The sequence below is a fragment of the Callorhinus ursinus genome, unplaced genomic scaffold (assembly GCF_003265705.2).
Source record: "Callorhinus ursinus isolate GAN/ISIS: 27379988/994484 unplaced genomic scaffold, GSC_fseal_2.0 scaffold1, whole genome shotgun sequence".
NCBI classification, from domain to species: Eukaryota; Metazoa; Chordata; class Mammalia; order Carnivora; family Otariidae; genus Callorhinus; species Callorhinus ursinus.
The window spans coordinates 45,365,326-45,382,052 of NW_027397063.1; the positions used below are offsets into that span (position 1 = coordinate 45,365,326).

At 36.4% G+C, this 16,727-nt stretch overlaps 1 protein-coding gene across 13 annotated transcripts in view; it reads left to right on the plus strand.

Moving 5' to 3' along the window:
* BBX (BBX high mobility group box domain containing) overlaps positions 1-16,727 on the plus strand; it is a 272,926-nt gene that overhangs the window by 99,912 nt on the left and 156,287 nt on the right. For 6 of the 13 annotated variants that reach the window (XM_025873745.2, XM_073892927.1, XM_025873736.2 and 3 more), the window contains one exon: positions 10,120-10,193. The exons of 5 other annotated variants lie outside the window; for them this stretch is intronic. The gene's annotated coding sequence lies outside the window, so the exon portion shown is untranslated. Of the gene's footprint in view, positions 1-3,057; positions 3,080-10,119; positions 10,194-10,227; positions 10,413-16,727 lie in introns of those variants that run through there. 2 more of the 13 variants (XM_025873777.2, XM_025873785.2) reach the window with 2 other exon arrangements.

The window sequence follows — 16,727 nt, forward strand, 5'->3', positions numbered from 1 at the left end:
AATATGGCTCAGAATATAAGTAGAAGTGTTATTTGAATTCTCATATTTGAACTTCAAAAGAGAGTTCCCTTTTAATAGTGTCTGTCCTCTCCTCTACCTCTGTTTATCTAATGTACCATTCTCAGTTCTCTGTAAAAATAGCACACATTCAAAATACTCCGTAAGCACATTAAAATGGTTGCTTTGGAGGGAGGAAGGGGAATGGGAGTGGAGTATGGGAGAAAAGGGACCTAAGTAGTTCATTAAAATTATCTTGTTAGCAATGTTGAACTTTGTTGCAGGTTTTACTATAAACTATAAAATTCCAAATCTATTCAAGTCTGTATCTTAGACTGTATCTTGGCGTTTTCTCAAACTTAATTATACAGAACTCTTGATGCTGACTAGATTCATTGAAGACTATGAACTACATGCCAGATCAGAATCCACAGTGTGTTATTACTATTCTTCCTGCTACTGTTCACCCCCAAAGTAGAGTTTTTCAATTGAAGTTGAGTTTTCACTGTGTTGTTGAATCAGGTTTTTTACATTTCTGAAAAATATAAAAGCATTCTTGATATAGCTCATGTTTAGAAGTATATCCTAGGTCTGAATTTACATTTACATGATACTGCTTTCTTTGTATCTGTTTTACCTCTGAAGTGGGAAACAAGTACTTGTGTTGTTGCTTTTTAAATTATAGCAAACTCTTTGGGATCTGAGTAACCATAGAACTCAGTACTTTTAGGTTGAGATTTTTGGTTGTGTATATATGTTCATAGGTGAACATATTTATGTTCAACTTTTATGAAAGAGACCTGGGTCAAATAAGCTGATCTGAGAGATTTTGTGAAGAAAATAATTTCCAATATATTATATGATACCCAACTCTTTGGTTCTTTCTTGACTATGACTAGTAATAAAACAAGTTACCAAGAAGATTCGCTTTAAAAAATTCTATTCAGCATAGTTTTGGTGTCATATTTTAATTCTTCAAGAATTGGTTTTTTTTTTCCCCCCGAACTATGCATGGTAACTGTCAGAAAGCAAAACACTGTATTACCAACTGTTCCATGTTATGTTTTCCCCCTCCTCCTAAGTCTAAGAAAATATATAACTTCAGGCATGGAAAATGAATTGTGTGCCACACTGTACTTAAGTATAAAGCACACATAACAAATTTCAAGACATTGGAAATGCCTTTAGAATTGGTTTTAGATGTCAGGTTAACATTAGCCAGTTTTTCAGTGTTTTTGTTAGAACCTGAGTCTTTCTTTATAGGAAATCTAAATTGAAAGAGAAATTTGTGTTGCAGGAGTACAGACTGAAAATTTAAACATCTCTATCTATTGAGTGTCATAATGTGCCAAAAAATTGGAATTAATTTGTTGAAATTAGGATTTGAAATAACGTAAAATAAATCCGTGCTCCCTTTATTTCTTTTCAGGAGAGAGGTGGTCCAGTAGTTTTATGTTCTTTTTCTCTTATTGCAACAAAAATGTAAACCATTCTTTCTTTTCTCCTTTCACTTCAAGCGCTAGTAAGAGGGTAATACATCTGTTATTTTGTGTATTGTGTCCCGATTCAGGTTTCGTACCCATTTCTCACCCAACCACAGCATCCAAGTGGAATAAGCTGATGGGTGGGCCTAGGTGATCTTTCTATTCCTGAAACTTGGGTAGAATTAGATCAGTCCCACACAAGGTACTTGGTCTGTGAGCATAGAGGACTATTTTCCCAAAAATCAGAGTGCTTTTACCAGAAAATGGGAGATACATGTGTACTGGGTAGACAAATACATTCATGTCTATTATAATCTATGTAAGCCAGTATAGAAAAATGCGCTTTTGTGGCTGATTATTTTCTCATTTAAAAAGGCTTCGACAATGAGTTTCCTTTTTAGCTTGAAAAATTGAAAAATCTGATTTTGTTAATTATAAAAGAGTTAAAATTTCAAAATATTTACTAGCAGTTTTGTGAACCATGGCTACTACTGAAGTCTCTAGGGCTGCTTCAGGATATGCCATTCACTATTCACCTTGTATTGCATGTCATTGGTGGCCCTTGGGGTTATAGAACGCTGAGCTCTGAAGGGTTGCTGTACTGGAGTTCATGACAAAGGATTTCTTTGTGCCTACCAGTGGGAATATCTGGAGAATATTTTCTTCGATTTTTTTTTTTGAATTGGCATAATTTGAACCAAATATTTTATATTACTTTAAATACTGACTACCATAGGAATAGTAGCAACTAATGCAGGGGCATTTATTGGGGCTTAGTGACCGGTGGAGCATTGTACTGTACAGAGGTCGTTGTTGTAGGGCATGTGCTTAGTTTTAATGGAGGGCATAATTTTAATTGGTACTAGGTGTTTCTGGTGGGAGTGAGCATATTTAAAAGAGAATTACTGTTTATATATTTTCAACTGTCATTGTCTTGTCATTTTTAGTCAATATTCAGTTTTTTTAAAGACTTTATTTGAGAGAGAGAGAGTGAAAAAGAGAGAACCGGAAGAGAAGGGCAGAGGGAGAAGGAGAGAAGCAGACTCCCTGCTGAGCATAGAGCTCGAGACGGGGCTCCATCTCAGCACCCTGAGATGATGACCTGAGCCAAAATCAAGAGTTGGATGCTTAACTGATTGAGCCACCCAGGCACCCCGTAGTCAGTATTTAATTTTAATATTGTTAGAATGAAGTACATTGACATTCACATTTTTTAAAGCTTAATAAACTATTTTTTTAGGGCAGTTTTAGGTTTGCCACAGAACTGAGTGGGAAGTACAGAGTTCCCGTATACTACCTTCCTCCGCACGTGTCAACAGACTTAAACATTTTTACTCCAAGGTATTTATAAAGATATTTAGAAACACAAAGAGATATTTTGCATGCTGATTTCTACAACTAAAAAATGTTCTCTGCCTTCAGACTAGGAAGGGAAAGTGTTCCAGAGGGAAGCATTCTCTGACCCTCTAACCTTGAGAGTGGAAAGTTAGGCCCTATTTTATGATCCTTTTCCAGGTAAACGTTGCTGCTCTGAGGACCACAGGGAGAATAAAGATCTAATGTAACTTGGTCTGCAGCATCATGCTGTTCTATTGATGGTAAACTGGAGCCCTGGATTCTAGCTTAGCTCTGACTCTAGCTTGCTGTGGTCCAAGGGGTGAATGGAGTGGACTGCGGTTCTCATAGGCCACCAGCATTCTGTGTTTCCATGGCTTACTGGAATCTCTAGTGGGGAATGACATCACATCCTACAGGGTTAGCAGAGTGGAGGAGTGGGGAAAGCACTGTGAAGACCTGGGGTATTTATTGGTCACAAACCAGCTGAATGCCTTTTTGGGTTTGTCTTGGTTTCAGCTATGAAAATGTTGTAATTCAACTTCACAGTTTCCCTCTAAGGAAAGTTTTTTGGATCTCTCTGATTTAAAGTAATCACTGTATAGTATTATGTGTCCCAGGGACAACTGCTTTGTCAATAAATAACTTCAAATAGAGTGTATTGACACTTACTGTGGATCAGTTTTGGGCAGATTCTCTGTGTCTTCATATCAGGAATATTCTTGCAATTCTTGCAATTAACATATCTGGACCAGCGTCTTTCTGTGAACTAAGCTATTTACTAGATAGACATTAAGGCACTTGAAAGGGACAGGGACTCTTAAATAGTACAGTGTTTTTAAAAAAAATAGCACAATGTAAATTTCAGTAGAAATGTGCACTTTATTTTTTTTTAGATTTTATTTATTTATTTGTCAGAGAGAGAGAGAAGAGAGAGTGCACAAGCAGGGGGATTGGCAGGTAGAGGGAGAAACAGGCTTGCCTCTGAGCAAGGAGCCCAATGTGGGACTTGATCCCAGGGCCCTGGGATCATGACCTGAGCCGAAGGCAGATGCTTAACAGACTGAGCCACCCAGGCATCCCAGAAATGTGCATTTTAATAACATCACATAATTTTGTTACATTTTTATCCTTCTTTAAGTTGTGCAGTTTAATTAATTAATTAATTAATTCGGAAAAAAAGGGAAAGACCAGTGACTTTACCTCTCAGAACAAGATATTTTCCATTTAAAGTTGATGTAAATTACAAATGACTAACTTCCTTTTTTTAATCGAATGACTTTGGACTAAATTATTTAAGTAAATGTGATTTTCTATATATTGTGAATTGCTGCTGAAGTGAAAACAGGTGAAAGGAACGCTTTCTTATGTCAAAGGACAAGGTGGTCTTGAGGTTTGTCTAGTGGGTTTTATTCACAGAACGCCTCCCTGAAGGTTCAGACTAATTCCTGAAGTGTGTAGGCCAGGCCTTATTTCGTCTAACCCACGTAAAGCATAGGCACGTTATCCCACGGGGCTGAGAAATAAGGCCTAACCTTATATTTTCCAGCTCAGTGCTCAGTGGCTTGATAGAGCTAATGAATCTTCCCAAAGTACCTGGAGGTTCCCTGTTGGTATTCCTGATGTAGCTGCTGGCAAGCATGTTTTTATATTCTTCCTGGAAGTGAAACTCCTTCTGCCTTAAATGTGCAATTTCCCCTGCCTGAGAAGGTCAAAGGCACATTTATGTTGTTCACAAGAGTATAAAAGAGGCATTCAGTGCTCCCCTGCCAAGCCAGCTGACAGGACTAATGCCTACTCATTTTCCACCTCTACTTAAGGAAACTGCAGAAATTCATGGTTCCACCATGGTCCCTGAAACAACAATCTTATGGCAAATGAACATTATAATAAAATAGCCATATTATCAAATCAGCTCATGTACCTCAAAATTGGCAGGAGTAAAAAGTGGCTGCTCTCAGACTATCAGAGTTAAACATATGTTAAAACCACCTAAATTAAAACAAAATCTACAGCGAAACCCCACTGGAAAAACTAGTAATTCACTTAGCATCCAAATGCTGAGAATATTCAAGGCAGATTTCAGTGCTTTCACAATGTAACTCTATTAAATGCCTTTCTATCATTTAGTTTTAACTCTAGTGAGATTACTAACATTTATTGAGCACGTACTATATGTCAAGCCCTTAGTATTTATATCATATAATAATTGAAGGCAGCCTAAATTTAGAGGTGGAGGGATTGTTACCTCCATTTTGTAGGTGAGGAATGGAGAGTCTGAGAGTCCCAGGAATTGGCCCACAATTACAGGGAGTAAATGGTAGATGCAAGGTTTGGCCCTGAGGTCATTGTGCTTTGCAGAACACCACGCCTCCAACTGTACTCTGTTCTCTGAGACTATGGAGAAAAAAAAATGAGCAAATTGTGTTACTTTCTCATTTGCCCACATTTCATGTTCCACTTTCTGATGTGAACCCAGCACGTCGACCAGATCTGCTTCCTGTCCCTTCTAGCATGCTTCTTCCCATGTGCCCATAACACTCTCCTCCATCTCCCCTCTCCACTGGTGCTGCAGGTTCCAGCTTTACTCATCTTCTTCCTAAAGATTCCCATGTGCATCCTAACTTTTTTGAATTCTTGGCTTACCATTTCAGCATACATTTCTTTTATTATTTAATGTGTGTGTATGCGTGTGTGTGAGACAGAGGGTGTGATCACCCAACTAGATCATCAGCTTCTAAAAAACAGCAACTCTTTTACTACCTTTTGCAGAGTTAATACATGGTGATCATTAATAATTTCTTAAGCTGTTCTGTCATTTGCATCTCTGTGCTATTGGCATATAGATGGGTGGTAGTTTTTAAAGCATCATTTTATAATTGGTCAGTATTGAGTGCTGAAAGGGAGAGGATTTCCAAGTCTTTCATCTTGCTATTATAAGACGTCCATGTTAAACAATGATTGCTAGAATTTTTGGTCTCTTCCTGTTAGTGTTTTCTAACAGCTTACTGGGAAGTCCAAACAGATGGACAAATCTGTAATGACTTAGAAATTACTTTGGTGTACTGTTAGATACCTAGCTTGCTCTTGTTTTGCCTTTATTACTGTGTTTAAGATGTCTTAACTGAAAGGCTTTGGGTCCTGAGGAAGTGCAAGGGTGGGGGTGGGAAGGTGACAAAGAGGTACTTTGGATTTGCATTTTCTTTTAAGAGATTTCCATTTTCAGTGTAGCTGACACTTGTAATATCTGTTAAAGATTGGTGCCTGGCCAGAATGCCTGTGAAATAGCTGTGGTTTAAGCTTCAAGTATAAACGTTTTAACAAAAGTGTTGGCAATATAATGTATGAATAAAGACAGCACTTGTTAAAAAGCATATATATGTGTGTGTATGTGTACACATCTGTGTGTATGTGTGTGTCTGTATAAGTATATATCTCTCTGCAGTTATCTTTGTTCATAGGAAAAAGTTTATTTCAGGAAGTGACTTAACTGGAAGTCAGACTATCAGTTTATTATTTCTAGGAAAAGCATCCTTTGGCCTGTGGTGTGGGCCACAGTGATCTGAGGTGGGGAATTCATTGGCCAAAATTGCAAAACAGCTGGTATGCCTTTTCAGTACTGTATTATTGAATAATGTGCCTGACGCCACTACTGAGGAGACTAAAGGGATATACAGTGTAGTGGGGTGGGTGGGAGACCTTAGGCACACACAGGACACGGAAGGCTAGACTACACATATGCTAGATCCCACAGAAGTAAGAGCTTGGGGTTTGTATTTAAGTGTTATTTGTAGCATGTAGTATATAAAAGAGTGAGTTGAGGAAAATATAAAAATTGTACTCATGTAAAAAAGTAGTTTTAAGACAAGAAAAATCTTTTAAGAAAAGCTGCACTGTAAAGTATGGGGATTGGACTACATGTCGCTGGGAAAATGGAGGAAACCAGTGAAAGATTTAGCACAAGAGTGGGTATTAAGACGGTTATTTGTGACCTGGACTTGTTTTGGCTTTCAGAGGTCATGCTGACTCTTAGATTAGAAATGCAGTCTCTTTCAAAACACAAACATTGAAAATAATAATTTTCAAATGTGCTTTCTTGGGTTCTCCATTTAGTTTTGTTCAGGTATAAAACCATGAGTATTCTATTTTTCAGGAGGATGAGGAAAAATCTATTTTCCTTTTCTAGCCATTTGGCTATTTTTGTTGTTTCTGGTGCCATAAATGGAGAGGCATCTGTACCATGCATTGTATCATGCCTAACAATTTTTTTTCATTTGAATGTAATTGTTCCTTAGCAAATAATTGCAGTCCAGAATGACTTTTATTGAGCTTGATTGAATTAAGGTTATGTATGAAAATGAGTTAGTTAAAGCTTAATCTATTACCCAGAGAATTGATGAAAACATCAGAAAAGCAGTCATTCATGGGGATTAAATATTCTTCCATGTAAGTGGGCAACATGGTTGCCTTGGAGTCCCTTCTGCACTGACCGGGTAGTAATAACATCAGGGTGCAGAACACACAACACACAGTGTTCGCCTAAAAGGGGAGTTTACCGTGATGTGCCTTTGAATGTTATACTGTACATTAACACTAATTGGGAGTCTGTCTCATTGTAAGAAGTGGCACCTCACCTTTTTTAGTATAATAGGCTTTTCAAAACATAGCACCCCAAGGGGCAATGTGTAAGCTGTGCCAGAAAACCAGTTGCTCTGGGATCTTTCAGTGGTTGCTTAGGCCCGATCTTTAAGATAGGTTTTTCACATGCCAAGTCAGATGCCCAATTTGTGGTAAGAGGTAAATAATAGATATTAATAGATAGTTCTCCCACCTGCCATGAAGTTTCTCAAGGGGAATCCTGAGCTGTGCCTGATCGGTCCTGCTAGGTATGCATCCTCTGGGGGACACAGTGTAACGGGTGGGAAACAGGCCTTGAGAAGGATCCTTAAAGAGGCAGTGAGCCCTAAGGACGAGAATGAGGGTTGAGAGGAAGCCAAAGTGGGACTCAGGGAACACAGGCCCAGCCTGAGGCGTTTCCCCCTGCTCGCCCAGCAAGTCCCGCCCTTCTGACCCATCACACAGCCACCGGGTTCCAGCAAATCGCAACACCTTGTCAAGTATTGGTAATGCACAGCAGCTTATGCTCAAAGTGCTTTTCTGAAGCTACTTCTGTGGGCATCTATGAGAGCCAGATACAATCTGGAGTCTCTAAGGTTGGCTCTCAGAGAACGCAAAGGGAGTCTGTCTCAGGCAGGATCTTCAGCCTTGAATTTGACCTCTGGCTTCTCTCTCCTAGTCAGTTAAGTCCAGCAAGATTTTTTTGTTACCCTGAGTTTTAAAACCCCTCTTGGCCATGGCATACACAGCATAGTCAGCCTTCTTCCTCTCCCTCCTGACTGACCCAGAGATAGTTGTATCACAGTTGATACATTACTGAATTGTAATCAAAATAAGGTGTAGTTATGGTCCATTTTTTGATTGATGGATTGATAGATTATAAATATACTGATTTTATACACACACACACACACACACATATATATATATATATATATGATATACTGATTATAGAAACAAACTAATCGAGAAGGGTACCCAAAGATTAGTGAGAATTTATTTTTGGGGTCCTAAAAGAAATTCTGTGTATAGGATATATTAACATATTTTATTTCTCAGATAACATGTGCTCACTCTTTAAAAAGTAAACAAATCTTTAAACCAGAATAAGAATTAAATTGATGCTGTCAATTAATGATGGACCCTCCTTTCCCAATTTTGGCAAATATAAATTTTTATTTTTTTCATTTATACCAATTTATTTACCTGACAGTTTTTTATGGTTACTTATTCATGATTTTTACTCATTTATTTTACAAGATTTCTTTTTTTTCTTTACACTGTTTATTTTAATGTTTTTTTTTTTCTGTACTGGCTTTTATGGGTTTATATGAAGAAAATTATGTGATTAAATATATGAGGTAGTGTATTTTTTAAAACAGTATTTTTAATAATGTTAGTTGCCTATTTTGTGATAATTAACTTTTACACCACCATTTGGTTTTTGGAATTGTATGCTTCCTTAGTTAAAAACATAGTCATTTAATTTGAAAGTGTTCACGTTTCTTTTATATTTTGCTTCAAAGATCCGGATTTATTTTTCTATCCATGCTCTTGTTTTAAAAAATATGGATGAATGAGTAGTATCTTGTATGAAGCCACATGAGACCATTTAATATTTTATTCGTTGTTTCTAGCTATTGTTTTCTTCAGTAGCACTGGGTGACAATTGAATCGTCTAAGTCTATACAGGATTACTCAGAGGAATCATTATACATTTTTGATATTTATTGTAAGTTCTCCCATATCATAGTGGCTGATTAGGGATTAAAAACTTCAGTTATGCTATAAGATGACTAATAATATTGGTAGAACTGTAAGCCAGTAAGTGATATCCAGTTTCTAGAGTATGTTATAGCCTGCTGATTGTAAAGAAATATAATCTGCAGTGGGGTACAAAATTGTCTCTCTTGGTTGAGTGTGAATTTAGTATACTACCATTGAAGCATCCTAGAAACTAAACCATTGTATTTCACATAGAAGCTGAAATAACTTAATTCTTAAAAGTGATGCAATTTAGGTATATGTCTATATTTGCAGTATTATTAATGTAAAATGTTCCATTTAATTTTTTTGGACAACCTTTTGCTGATTTTGATCCTCTTTCTTATATTACTTCATCACTTTCATCTAGAAAGTATTTTTTTTTTTTTTTGGTAACATTTTATCTCTGTGGATGTCTCCCCCTGCTCCTCACCTTTTTAAAAAAACTGTACTGCTTCACTCATTATCTTTAAAACATTTAAAAAATAAATGGTAATATATTAATATTCCTAACCACAGGTTGTCTGGTTGTTTTGGGCCAGTCATTTAAAATAACTTGAATCTAGTTAGGATGTCCATTTAACATCCTGTTTTTCCAGAGGATTTGCTGGCAATTCTGTACTTGATTTTAGCTAAAAACCTGAGGAGTGCTTACCTGTAAATCTCGGTATCTGTAACTTTAATCTCAGAATTCCCATTGAATAATTTGTGACTGTCTTTTTGTTAAAGTTGACAAAAAACACTTTAAGCCGCTTTCTCTAAAGAGTGTTAGCATAGGGATTTTTAATAATTTGCCCGATTTTGATTGTTTGGCTATTACTCATTGCGGGGTGTATAATTTTGTGAAAGGACAAAGTGTCAGCTTTGTTTGAAAGTCCTTCATGGCTCACCATTTAACCACTTTGCTATGGGTCTTTCACAGAATCCTGCTGCATCACAGAAGCTGGAAATTCTGATGTTCCATTAAAATCACAATGGAAAGTCTTGACTTGACGGGTAAGAGCAGCACTGCAGGTGCATCTTACTTATACCTAGAAGCAGTGAAGCAGTCAAGAACTATGTGCTGTCAGAGCTGGTCTCAACTTTTTTCCCATCCGATGCATTCACCTTCCGTATTGATCAGGGAAGTGTGATAATTTTGTGTGGTTGTTTTTGTTTTGTTTTGTTTGTGAATTACTCTTTTTTTAAAGTGACGTTTTAATCTCCCATCATCAAGTAAGTTAAATTTTCCTTTAAAACCATGAATTTAAAAAAATTAACTATTTCACAGTCTCTGATTTGTTTCTCCACAGTAATATGCTGTTGGTGAAAAGTTTGACTTGAATAAATAGAGGTTACATACCTAAATAAATACTAAATCGATCTATTCCCTATAAGCTATTGTTGTTCGTGTACTGCCTTTGGCTTTGATTGAAAAATGAACCAGTATCAAAGCATTATGGAGTGTTTGTTTTAATCTGTTAAAAATAATAGAGGCAGGTATAGCAGTGTTATGAAACTGTTTTGAATTTTGAGAACCACACAGTGAAGAAAAAGTTGAGGTTGTAAAGTATGTACGTGTCAAATTATATCAGACTCTGAAACTCACAGATACTATAACTCTGTCCTCTTGTACCTCTAAGTTATTTTCAAAGCTGTTTCTTCAGGAGAAAAGTTTTTAATGGTTTTAAGATATGGCAATAGTATTTTCAGATTAATTTTAATAATGGTTACTTACAAGCAGAGTTGTTTCAGTCTGGAAACAAAATGTGTGATGCTTTACTGATGTCTGAACACTTGGTGGTGAACTGATGATTTAAAGACAGGAATTTGATGTAAATTAAAATGAACAAATATAGTAAATATTGTTTAGTTGCAGTTTTCAGGACATGAACTTAATCTCTGAGTAATTGTAAGTTAATCTTAAATCTTTCCTGTTTTTAAGTATTTTGATTTGTTAGCTTTTCAAATCTGTCTAGAATATCTGTGGCTACCTTCGTGTTTTAGTAAGTATATGACTGAATGTTGCTTTTATCATGTGAGTATAAATATAAGACCTTTGAGCCATTCTTCTGAATGTCATTGTCTAAGATTATACATATATTGTAAAATATGTACAGTTTATCTTGAATGTGTATTTACTAGGATATTTAAACACCAACATAATCTTAATGGCAGTGAGAAGATTGGGATTTAGTTATCATTTTTCCTCCTTTCTATGCTGTTCTTTAAGGCACAATTAATTTTCAAATACAAATTCTGTGTTTAAGAGTGCCAGTTAGCATACAGTTGATTTTGGTTTTATTGGGTCAGCAGAATAGACTATAGAATGTTTGAATATTGATACTGAAATTTTAAATATGTTCTCAATTGTTAACCCAAAAGGGAGTTGAATGTAGTGAGGTTTAAAGAAAATTAAGTTTGTGGCAGTATTCTGAATTTGCTGAATATGAATACATCTATAGAAAGTAAAGCTGGACACTTTATCTGATCTGTTCAGAACACTGAATTGTTAATCAGCATTAGTATGGCAGTCTTTCCTTAAGTAGCCATCTGATCTATGATTTCTGAATGTTAATCAGATTATTTCAATAAAATATTTTTATTGACTATAAGAAATGGACACAAATTGAAATTGCTGATAACATTTAAGAAGCTTAAGATGACACTATATACTTCTAGCTCATATTTACAATCATCATAAATAATAGTATTAACTAAGAAATAGAAAAGAAACCAGGAGTAATTTAGGAAGCAAATCCTAGAAGATGTTAACATGGCAAAAGGATGCCGGGGTCCAGTAAATCTGGGAAATGCGGTTGTATCATTCAGCTTAGGCAAAGTTGTGTTTCATTATCCAAAGAGTCCCCAAATCTTAGTGCTTTGTAGCAGCAACAATTTCTCACCCTTGTTCATCTTAATAAATCTACTGCCATTGTGCTCAGTGTCCTCTTTGCTCCTCGACCAAAGCTAAAGAAGCATCTCTGGGATGCATAACTCTTATAAGGCTGAAGGAAAAAAGGAATGATGGTAGAAATGTGACTCTTAAAATTGTTGGTCAGAAGTAGCACATGTCACTACCTCTCATTTCACTGGCTGAAGCATGTCACATGGTCAACCACCATGTCATAGGGTAGGAGTGGCCTTTTAAGAGGGGATAGGATAAGGAAAGTCTGATTGGGAGGCTATAATATCTGCTATAATATATAGCTATAATAACTATAATATCTGAATCCCATCTATGGCTCTTCTGGAGAGACAGAGTGCATGTAATGTATTAAACTTCCAAGAAGTCCATTCATTCTTTCCAATGAATCTCTTTAACATATAAAATTATTTGACCATGAATCCTTTCATTTTTATTATATAGAACTCAGTGAGCTATGATGCCGTATCCGTGACAAGTTTTAAGGACTGAGGAATTCATACAATTCAAGAGTTTCTTGATGTTTCAAATGTTAGAACTTTTCCCATCATGGAGTAAAGGGTTCTAGTACATATAATAGACTTACGTTATTATGTTATAAATACTTTTTGTTGTTGTTGTTGTTGTTTGAGGTGGGGAGGGGCAGAGGGAGAGAGAGAATCTTAAGCAGGTTCCCACACCCAGTGCAGTGCAGGGCTTGATCTCATGACTGTGAGATCATGACCTGAGCCCAAATCAAGAGTTGGTCACTTAACCAACTGAGCCACCTAGGCGCCCCGTTGTGTTATAAGTAGTTTTAAAATGAATGAAAATATCTGTAGTCTGGATCCTCTACAGTTTGCATACAGAGTTACAGAAGGGAAATAATGCCACTTAGGATAATTTCCTATCTATGTGCAATACATTACAGAATTTTGACAAGTATTATCTAACTTGATGTAGGAAAAGAACGAGAAAATGGGTTCTTTGCTCTTTCCAGTGGCAATATAATAATTTTACCAGGCAATAGTAGCCAGATGCCTTTACATAAGATCAGTTTTAAGAACCATCCTAGAGAGAAAGAATGCAGACACTGTAGAAAGGGTAACAGTTGTATTCCAGGAGTTTTCTGAGTTGCTCCAACTGAGATCATAACCATTATACAGGAGCTGTGCATTATTGTCTTCGTAGTCTTCTAGAAAATGAGGAGGCACACAGCACTCCTCAGCCAATATTGGTTTGAGTAATCCCTTGGGTATTATAAGATACTGCTACCAGACCTATGTGGATTAAGATGATTTAAAAATGTAAGAGTATGCAAACGATGCTATGTTTGATAATTTATAGTTCCTTAAGATTGGGGGACTGAATCTATGGATTTGGAGAAACTTTGGCATAAATCCTACTTCTGGCGCTTTTTAATTGAAAGAATTTAGGTGATTATTTAACCTCTCTGAAACTTTGTTTTCTCATCTCAGTATGGGATAATGATCTTTATCTCATAGGACTGTGAGAATTAAATGAAATATGTCGAGTCCCCGATGCAGCACCTGGCATGTAGGAAGCACTTGAGAAATGGTACTAAAAAAAGAAAGCTGTGGGCAGAGGTCAGGAATCTTGAACACACCATAAAATACCTTTCATAGATGTCTGACGGTGTATGTATGTGTAAAATGTGTTTCTGTACTTATATATAAACACAGACACACACCTCCAGGGGTTTTAACATATTGTGCTGAATGCATAAGAATCTATGTATTCTTCTGCAGTTCTACGGAAAATACAGAGTGGCTTCATTCTTAACACCGAGAGAACGGGTGAATCCTGCAGAAATATTAGCCACCCTATGATCTAATACTTCACTTCTTGCCACTGAAAATATAGAATTGTTAAGGATAGTGTGAGAGCCAAATTGTAGATAGATTCCCTTCACTCTGAATATTAATGAGGTCAGTATGAAATCAAATTTGATAATGTCTTGATGCAAGGTACAAGAACTGGAGATTGTGCCACTGAAATTTTCTTTACCATGTAGAGCGAATGCTATTTGGTTTCAAAAGAATCAGCATTTCTATCTCAGGATTTTTATGTTACTGTTTTCCAATGAGGGTTAACTTATTCAGACTCCGTCAAGCCTTTCTCTGTTGACTTTGTTCCCTGTTCCCTCGTACTCTCAGATTCAGGCACAACATGGTCCATCTCTCTTAAGATTCAAAGCTGTGTGCTATTTCTAAAGTGACAGTTTCGTTTGTTTAATTTAGAAAAACGTAAAATATTTGGGGGAGTAAATTATTCAAATTGTTTCAAATTCTTCTCTTTATAAACAGATCATCTTTGTTACTGTCAGTTACTCATTCAGCTGGATTATCAGTAGCATAAAACTACCTAAAAAATGTAAGCTCTTCAGTTTTAGAGACTATATAATAGTCTGCTTGGGCTGCCATGACAAAGTGCGACAGACTGGGTGGCTCCAACAACAGGTATTTATTTTCTCACCGTTCTAGGGTCTATAAAGTCCATGATCAGGGTGCAGGCAAATTCTGTTTCTGGTGAGGTCTCCCTTCCTGGCTTGTAGGCAGCCACCTTCTTGCTGTGTACTCACATGGCCTTGTCTCTGTGTGTATGTGGAGAGAGGGAGCTCTAGAGTCTCTCCTATTCTTAAGAAGACGCCAGTTCTATTGGAGAAAGGTCCCACCCCATGATCTTACTTAACCTTTACCTACTTTTAGGGCCTGTCTCCCAAGTACATGGCCGTGTAGGACTTCAACATACGAATTTGAGGTCTACTAATTCAGTTCATAACAGAAGTAGTTCGCTTTTTTGTACCAAAGAATGAAGTGAAAGTTTAAAAAAAAAATGCTTTCTATGAATCTATAAACAAGAAAACCTCATTTATTACAGTCTAAAATTCTAAAAATATAATTGGATCTTTGAGTTGGGAGGCATTTCAAATTACTGAATTCATGTTTCTTCCACTTTGAAGTCACTGTGCATGGAAATGAGTTTCATACCAGTGAAAGAATCAAGTCTGAGAACTGAAAATCAGTGATTTGTATAATGGAGGAATTACATCATTGAAAAATTGATTTCCATGTGTATTCGTTGGTTCTAGGAGTAGAATTTATTTGAAATTAGGTCAAAGAATAACTGAATTACTCTTTTGGATTATATCTGTTTCTGTTTACTCTAATCAAGCCAATTCATATTTTTTAAGGTGATTTTCTTTTACTTTATGAATCAGTTGTGAATTCAAACAGGGAAATGGCATATGGAGTTGTCCCTTGAACAATGCCAGTGTTAGGAGCAACCCTTTTGCACTGTTGAATATCTTTGTGTAACTTTTTTAAAAGATTTTATTTATTTGACAGAGAGATAGCACAAGTAGGCAGAGCGGCAGGCAGAGGGAGAGGGAGAAGCAGACTCTCCACCGAGCAGGGAGCCCAATGTGAGACTCGATGCCAGGACCCCGGGATCATGACCCGAGCCGAAGGCAGCCGCTTAACCAACTGAGCCACCCAGGCGCCCCTGTGTAACTTTTGACTCCACAAAAACTTGATTACTGACAGCCCGCTGTTGACCAGAAGCTTTACCTATCACAAAGTTGATTAACATATATTTTGTGTGTTCTATGTATTCTATATTATATTTGCATAATAAAGTAAGCTAGGGAAAGGAAAATGTTATTAAGAAAATCATTAGGAAGAGAAAATACATTTACAGTTCTGTACTGTGTTTGTCCAAAAAAATCTGTGTATCTCATGTGGGCATGTGCAGTTCAAGCCCGTATTGTTCAAAGGCCAACTGTACTTAAGATTTTGGTAAACCAAAAGAAAAGATTGTGTATTTGAAATAATTCCAGCAGAAGTCAAGGATTCCCAAATCTGTTATATGTACCTGTTTATTGCCCTGCCTCCCTCACTCCCATCTTTATCCCTTTTTTCCTTCCTCCGCCTTTCCCTTCTTTCCTCTGAGAGCAGCTTATAAGTCAGGTAATGGTTGCTGGGATTTCTCAAGTGATAGTCTAAATACAGCTCACTGACCATCTGTACAGTACTTCTTGCTACTTTACAGTAGCATACTTTTCTAGTAGGTATGTCAGTTGGTGGATATTTGGGATTAGTGACAGGTAAATAAATAGTGCATTTACTTGTTGGATATTGATGTAGGCTCAACCTAACTTTCTTAGTTTTATCTTTGAATTTTGTGTAAGTGTACCTATTTTGTCAGTTGAATAATTTCAGTTTCTGATGATTCAATGCCTATCTGAAACAGAAAATACAATAAAAAAGAAAGAAACTTTGGAGACCTTAAACACTTTTATGTAAAAATAATTTTAAATTGATTTGTAAAATTTATCACCTCACCTTGTGTGTTTACAGACTAAAGGATAAGCTATTTAGCAGCGATCTAATTTTGTGGATGTTAGTTTAATTGGTTGAAAGGTATTTTTAACTCTTAGCTACTTTTGATTTCAGTTTCACTGTAAAACTGTCTACAAGAATGACTCAAAAGCTTTGTATGTAATAAATTTTAGCATTGTATTTCTTCTGAACAGTCAAATCAGTCTACTGATTATGATGTTTACTAGTTGAGGACAGTATAAATAAATTCAGGCATGACTTCACTCCATGCATTAATACTCCCTG